Genomic DNA, 8,254 nt, shown 5'->3' on the forward strand with positions numbered 1-8,254 from the left:
TATAATGGGAAAATCCCTAAAATCATAGAAGCATACTTTTGGAAACAACCAAAATTTAAGCAGTTAAGCAATAGCATCTTAAATCACTCAAATATCCACACATGCTTTTTACTTATTTATCTATTAAAAACAGTGCTTTTTAAATGTTTTTTATTTTTTTAATTTCACAATCCACTACCTAGATATGAGACCTAAGTCAGAGTCCCACCCTTAAATTTTTAAAGGGGATGAGAGAGAGAGAGAGAGAGAGAGAGAGACAGAGACAGAGACAGAGACAGAGAGAATCAATAGAAGATAGATGATAGATGATAGATAGATGATAGATGATAGATGATAGATAGATAGATAGATAGATAGATAGATAGATAGATAGATGATAGGTAGATACATGATAGATCGATGATAGATTGATAGATAGATAGATAGATAGATAGATGTAGATAGATATAGATATAGATTAGATATAGATATAGATAGATGATAGATAGATGATAGATAGATGATAGATAGATAGATAGATATAGATAGATGATAGATAGATAGATAGATATAGATATAGATTAGACATAGATATAGATATAGATAGATGATAGATAGATGATAGATAGATAGATAGATAGAGATAGATAGATAGATGATAGATAGATAGATAGATAAATAGATAGAGATAGAGAGATAGAGAGATAGATGATAGATAGATGACAGATAGATAGATATAGATAGATGATAGATAGATCGATATAGATATAGATAGATAGATGATAGATAGATGATAGATAGATAGATAGATAAGGGAAAATAAATTAGAAGGTGAGCAGTGAGCATAATAACTGTCCTCTCTAATCAAATATTGGGAAAGTGCTAAAAAACAATGAACTTTGAGGTTAAAAATTTAAAAGGCTGAATTTGGATTCTAATTTCTATATATGAAACTTCAAAAAAATTGAACCTATGTGAATTTCTATTTAATCATCTGAAAAGTAGATGAACTAATAGGCCTTTTCCATGACTAAGGGGAAGATTAAGTGGGATTAGCATGGTATGGCCCCAGCATGGGCTTTATACTTAGTAAGTGATCGATAAATACCAAGTTGCTTTCTTTCTTATTTCTGGAATGGGAAGGAATAGGAAGATGAGTAGTATGTGGTGTGAGTGTGTGTGTCTGTGCATGTGTGTGTGTGTGTGTGTGTGTGTGTATACTGAAGGCAATGCATACAAAAGACAATACTGAGAAAATTTATGAAAACCACAGAATGAGCAGCAACTGAATAGTTAAGATGTACCTCAGACATAGGGCATATCATGTGTACTGATGGTAGCCAGAAAGGCAGTAGCATCCAATTGAGCTTGGGAACTAGTTTCTGAAGGACGGCTCTGATCCAATTCACAAAAGTACTGAGTTCTACGTTAGGATAAAATAGTATAATTTCCAAGAGCTATGCAATTTTCTGCTTACCACTCATCACATTTGATCATTTACAATAGTTTACAGTGATCTCTATCAGAGCATCACAGCTCACTATAGTGATAATGATGATGATGATGTCAGCAAAGCTAGTTATTTCCCTGCTTTGAAGATGATGTTATCCCTTTAACCAGGACAAATCCATATTCCACATGAACAAGCAGCCCCTACCAACAAAAGCCTGGTCAAATCCATCATAATGAAAGCCTTGGTTCTATAAAAAATTTTACCCAAGTAGAGTTTCCTGAAGTGTGGCCTGGATACCCCCAGTGGCTCAGGGGATGCTTAAGTAGAACACAAACATGGGAATATACTGATGCTGGCTCATATGGGCTTGTGTGAGCCAGCTGCCAAGAGTTCAAGAATTTTATGCTGGTAGATGTCACTTTGGTAATGTGAAGTCAATGATACTAAGAGTATTCATACCACAGATATGTGTCAACACCACAAATCAGAGTGTGAGAAGGTGAGACCTAGCCATATATCCAAGAAGAAATGTTTCAGACTAATGATCAATGCCAAAGTCTTGAGTCTGGAACAGACTGAGGCTGTTGGAGTGGCCTAGTTTGAAGGAGGTAAGGGCAGGAGACATGACAGTCTCCAGAATGAGCTCAGAGTGTCAGGTGAGGTATGCCAAGAGAGTGAGAAGGCAGCATCCTTCAGGAGAGTGGAAGCTCCAGTCTATCTAACTCTAGCTCATTCCGGGCAATACTGGATCAAAACAGTATATGACAATGTTTCATACTAGAATATGAAACATACTTGATGAAAAGGTATCACAAACTAGTGAAGGACAACTGTATTTCAGTAAATTACAGGGATTAAGAACCCAAGTGCTGGAATCAGATTATTTGGTGGGAGAACCTCCTAGGAAAAAGAAACTGCTTCACCACAGTGCCTGTCACGGAACGTTGTCACAGAGCAGGCTCTAGGAAACATCTATAGAGAAAATAAACTGTAAAACAAAACTTAAGAGCCACCATAAAGTCCTTTGACTTCTACTCCAAGGAGAGGCCTCATATGATCCCACTGTACACTGGGACAGCACTCTTGAGCACTTCTTCAACTGTCCTAAATGCAGACCTGAGGTGGTCCCAAAAGGCAAAACAACACCTGCCTAATGGTCTGGGGTAACCCATGAATGAATGAAATACTATGATACCCAGGCACATACACTTGTGAGAGAAGACCATGGGAATTGACTCAGCCTGTTTTGTGATGAACACTCTAGTCTATGTACATGAGCCTCTCTCTTCAGACTCTTGTCCTTCCCTTCCAGTCCAGACCAGCACTGGGGACACCAACATGCCCCCATTGAGAATCTTAAGAGATCAAAAGGGCTGGTTGAGAAAAGCCAAGCTTTCATTTCCAGAGGTGCCAGGCAGGTCAGATACAGTGAAGGGTACCATCATAACCAGTCCATTTACACCTCACACCCTGTGGTCTATCCGCATTCTCTGCTAAAGCCTCTGGACTGGAGACATTCCCATGGCCTCAAGGAATTTACCCAAATGGCCAAAAGCTATATATGACCTTATATTAGTTATCAGAGGCCTCAAGCCAACTACCCCCAGCTTTTATCCTTTAGCTTTCTTCAATCATCCAGCAGAGCATGCTGGGCTCAAGAAAAAGGGACAAAGGAAGCTAGAGAATTTTCTTCATTCAGTCAGCCAACCACCACCCTCCTGGAGTCCCAGGCCAACACAGGCAGCCAGGGCCAGGTGGTTGGCCCCAGAGCCAACATGGAAGGCTGGAGATGGTACGGAAGCTCCAAACACTTATCTGTTGTGTGGGAATCAAGCAGGAGTGAGAAAGTGAGTGACATTATCTAATTGCCAGCTAATCTACATAATTATCGAACAGCACACTTTTTATGTGGGGTGAGCATCTTTGCAAATGTCTTGCATTCCGGCTGCTTAGGATACGGGGGGGGGGGAGCTCACACACCTCTGACATGTGGGCTATTGCCCCAGGGAGAGCGCAAAAGAACTGGCTGACATTTGCCCTCCTCACCCACTCCTTACAGTTTCTTTGCTACTGTTTCCAACAGCCATGGAGCTTTAGCCGAGCTTGAAATAGACTCAAAAGAAAGTCAGGACAGTGTCTAGCACAGGACTGATTGAGAAGGCATGATCATGGTCATCCTCCGCCCCAGCCCACAGTGCCCAGGTGGGATTTGCAGTCTTCTCTAGAACCTTCTTATCTACTTCCCTCTTAGGCCCAGGACTTCAAAAGCCTTCTAAGGGTTCTCTGTTGGCTTTGACCCTTACTCGCTGGACCCTTCATCCCATGGGTAAGTAATTTTCACCACCAATTCCACTAAGTGTCATACGGATGGGATTCATGTTTATCTCAAATCACATGATCTAGGTTAGTCCATTAAGGTATGCTAGTCTCTTGGTTACAGTAAGTGGTTTGGGGATGAGTCTGCCATCCAAACTGAGTCAAATTAGAGTTAATACTGGGACTTTTGCTGGAATTACTGGGAACACAACCCTCTTTTTCCTCTTACCATATCAGCAAACTCTCAAAGTCAAGACTTGGTGAGAAAAACCACTGTTACTGTTAAAGATGATCTTGTCTATGAATGAAGACAACAAAGAAAAAGAAGAGCCAAGAGAGGTAGAGAGACAGATTTCTAATGGTGTGGATTTAACGCCTAGGTCTAATGTGGCCCAAAGAGGAATGAGTCCTAGGCTTTGCTTTACATACACCAAACTTGTTTCATTCGGAAGCAAGTTTGAGTTGAGTCATAACCAGGAATCCTGATTAATACCATCATAATAATAATGGACCATCAAAAGTTCTGTCTTCTGCAATGATCCCTGAGCCTTGGGAGACAGAGGTTTGATATAGGTGTCCTATTCAGGGCTAAGCCCTCTGCAGTCTCATTCTCTGCACATTGACCAGTTGTGGGTCTCTGTGTTAATCACCATCTGCTGCATGAGGAAGCTTCTCTGGCAAGAGTTGAGAGATGCATTAATCTATAGGTATAACAATAAGTCATTAGAAGTCAATTTAATATATGTCCATTTAGCAGAAAAATAGTAATAGGTTCTTCTCTACAGCCTATGACCTGTTGAGCCACAGGTTCCTAGGCCTGATATCAGTGGGGCAGAAAGATTTTAAGAGTCAGAGGTGATAGATGACCACAAGAAAACAGAGTTTTCCAGACAGCTAGGCCGTTACTCATATGAACTCACAGCAATGATGACAGCAAACACAAGAACTTTGTAAGCTGAAGCCAGACAAAAATCCCAGAATAAAGCTGGGGAAGTGGATAAAAACTCCAATCTTAGCTGAGGACCTATTGGCAACTGATAGCAGCTGCTGGGAAAGGAAGAGTCTTTTTAAGGCTGACATGGGGTAGATTAACTGGGCTCCTGTGGATGGACCCACTGACCAATTACACACAAATTAGACTTGATACTCTTTAAAAACGTGTGTCTGTGTGTGTGGGGGGGGTGTAATAGAGTACATTAAATTGGGCAGAGAATAGTAACAGGAGGTACAGATGGGGAGGAAGGGTTCTGAATGTGCTCAAAATATATTGTATGAAATCCTCAAAAACATTGTTTTAAAGTTCTGTGATGGCTAATCCTGGGTGTCAATTTAACCTGATCTGGGATTAACTGAAATGAGAGAGGTCTTATGTGGGGGGGGTGTGTAATAGAGTACATTAAATTGGGCAGAGAATAGTAACAGGAGGTACAGATGGGGAGGAAGGGTTCTGAATGTGCTCAAAATATATTGTATGAAATCCTCAAAAACATTGTTTTAAAGTTCTGTGATGGCTAATCCTGGGTGTCAATTTAACCTGATCTGGGATTAACTGAAATGAGAGAGGTCTTCTTGATTGGATCATCTGAAGCTGGAAGACACACCCTAAATGTGGGTGTTACCTTCTTATGACAGCCCATATAAAAGGCCATGGCAGAGGAAAATGCCTGGCTTCTTGCCACTTGCCTTCTCTCTCGCTGGTGAGTTCATCTTGCTGCTGTAGACTGAAGACTAGCCGATCTTTTGGAATTCATCAGACCTTCAGTGCCAAATTGGGACTACTTAGACATCCAGCCTCATGGACAGAGCAACTACCAGATTCTCAGCCTCTCCAGTGTAGGGTAGCCACTCAGACTCTATCCTCTGAGATAATCTGATAACAGTGTGGTGCAGCCATTGTTGGACCACAGGACTCACAGGACTCTATCCTGTGAGCTAAGCTGATAAATCTCTATACATATTCATTCTACTGGTTCTGTTTCTTTGGAGAGTCCTGACTAATACAGATTGTGGTACCAGGAGTGGTTCTAGGGAAACAGGATTGAAAGGATGAATTTCTTTAATGGGCTTGTTGGTATTTGGAGCAGGCTCTCCAAGTCAGAGTCTTCAGATAGCATGGAGAGCACTGAAAATCTGTGGTGTAGACTATTTGAAGTAATTATGGAAATAGACCCATTTGAATCTCCTAACGCACCTCTTGTGAAGAGCAAGAAATTTAGTGACTCTAGCCATAAAACATTTGACAATTTGTGGAAAATAAGAAAAATAATGATGATGGCCAGTTACTTCTTGCATCTCTGGATAAAGTGATGAAGATAAACAATGAGCTTAATGATAAAATTACAAGCTCCAGATTCGAATCAACTGTTTAAAAGTTTCCTGGAAGAAAATCTTCTCTCCAGCAGCCAGAGAGCTTCAGTTGCAGAAAATCAAGCTGGAGCCCTTATTATACATTTGGCTGACCTACAACGCAAATTTAATTCCCAGCCTCGAAGGGTGTCAGCAGTAAGGGTGAGGGCATTGGTAGGGAAAGATTGGAATCCCGACACGTGAGATGGAGATGTGTGGGAGAATGCTGAGGCTGAGGATTTGAATCCTCAGACTCTGAGGAATTTGATTCACCTGATGAATTAATCTCCCCACCCTCAGCAGACCCACCCTCCCCACCCTTGCCTGAGGAAACTAATCCCATTGAGGAAGCTAATCCCATTCAGCAAGAGGAAGCTGATGTCCCTCAGGGCCCAGTTATTGTTGCCTCTAGACCTATAACCAGACTCAAAGCTAAACAGGCCCCTAGAGGAGAGATAGAAAGTGTGGTCCATGAGGAGGTGCCCTACACCGATAAAGAACTTAGTGAATTTGCTAATTCTTTCAAGCAGAAGTCTAATGAATATGTCTGGGAATGGATTTTAAGGGTATGGGATAATGGTGGAAGGAACATAAAATTGGATCAGGCTGAGTTTATTGACATGGGCCCCCTGATTGGAGATTCTAGATTTAATATGGAAGTTCATGCAGTTAAAAAAGGTGTTAAAAGTTTATTTGATTGGTTGGCTGACGAATTTATCAAAAGATGGCCTACTGACAGAGAGCTGGAGATACCTGATATCCCTTGGCTTAGTGTTGATGAAGGGATTGTAAGGCTTAGGCAAATTGGTATGCTCAAGTGGATTCGCAGTGCAACACTAAATCCTCCACAATGGGAGGGCCCAGAGGACATGCCTTTTACTGATTTTATAAGATGGAAAGTACTGAGAGAGACACCAGAACGTTTGAAGAGCTTTGTTTTTGCTCTTTTCCTTACGCCAAATCTTACAGTTGGAGATGCTGCTGCTCAATTGCATAAATTAAATGTAAATATAATAGGTGTAACAGGACCTCGGAGTAGGGGTCAGGTGGCAGTATTGAATTACCAAAGACAAGGTGAGCATACTTATCGTAACGGGCGGCAATGGCAAAACAATACCTACAATGGCATGACTCGAATGGACCTATGGTACTGGCTAATCAATCATGGTGTTTCCAGGGACCACATACATAAGAAACCTACTAAGTTTTTATTTGATCTGTATAAGCAGAAAAGCTCTAGGATGAATGACAGGAAGTCAGTATTGGATCGTAGCAATAGAGAATCTCGCTCAATCAACAAATTTCCAGACTTGAGACAGTTTACAGACCCAGAAATCCTTGAATGAAGGGAAGGCCAGGTGCCCTTGAGGAAGGACTTTGTTGCAGTACCAAAGAGTTATGCTGTTCACCTCTCACCCATCCTTCCCCAAAAGGACCTGCAGCCTTTTACTAGAGTAACTGTACATTGGGGGAAAGGAAATAATCAGACTTTCTGTGGCCTATTAGATACTGGTTCTGAGTTGACACTGATTCTGGGAGACCCTAGAGGCTTATGGAGGTCAGGTGATGAATGGAGTTTTGGCTGAAGTCTGACTAACAGTGGGTTAAATGGGTCCCCGAACTCATCCTGTGGTTATTTCCCCAGTACCAGAATGTATAATTGGGATAGATATACTTAGGAATTGGCAGAATCCCCACATTGGTTCCCTGACCTGTGGAGTGAGGGCTATTATGGTTGGAAAGGCCAAATGGAAACCACTGGAATTGCCTGTGCCAGGGAAAATAGTGAACCAAAAACAATATCTCATCCCTGGAGGGACTACAGAAATTAGTGCTACCATCAAGGATTTGAAAGATGCAGGGGTGGTGATTCCCACATCTCCCTTTAACTCTCCTATTTGGCCTGTGCAGAAGACAGATGGGTCATGGAGAATGACAGTTGACTATCAAAAACTTAATCAAGTAGTGACTCCAATTGCAGCTGCTGTACCAGATGTGGTTTCCTTACTCGAGCAGATTAATATGTCTCCTGGTACCTGGTATGCAGCTATTGATTTGGCAAATGCTTTCTTCTCGATACCAGTTCATAAGGACCACCAGAAGCAATTTGCTTTCAGCTAGCAAGGCCAACAGTATACCTTTACTGTCCTGCCTCAAGGG

At 41.5% G+C, this 8,254-nt stretch overlaps 1 protein-coding gene across 9 annotated transcripts in view; it reads right to left on the minus strand.

Moving 5' to 3' along the window:
- Nrxn3 (neurexin 3) overlaps positions 1–8,254 on the minus strand; it is a 1,763,451-nt gene that overhangs the window by 1,685,127 nt on the left and 70,070 nt on the right. The window lies entirely within an intron of this gene.

The sequence above is a fragment of the Nannospalax galili genome, unplaced genomic scaffold (assembly GCF_000622305.1).
Source record: "Nannospalax galili isolate Female #2095 unplaced genomic scaffold, S.galili_v1.0 scaffold330, whole genome shotgun sequence".
Classification (NCBI taxonomy): domain Eukaryota; kingdom Metazoa; phylum Chordata; class Mammalia; order Rodentia; family Spalacidae; genus Nannospalax; species Nannospalax galili.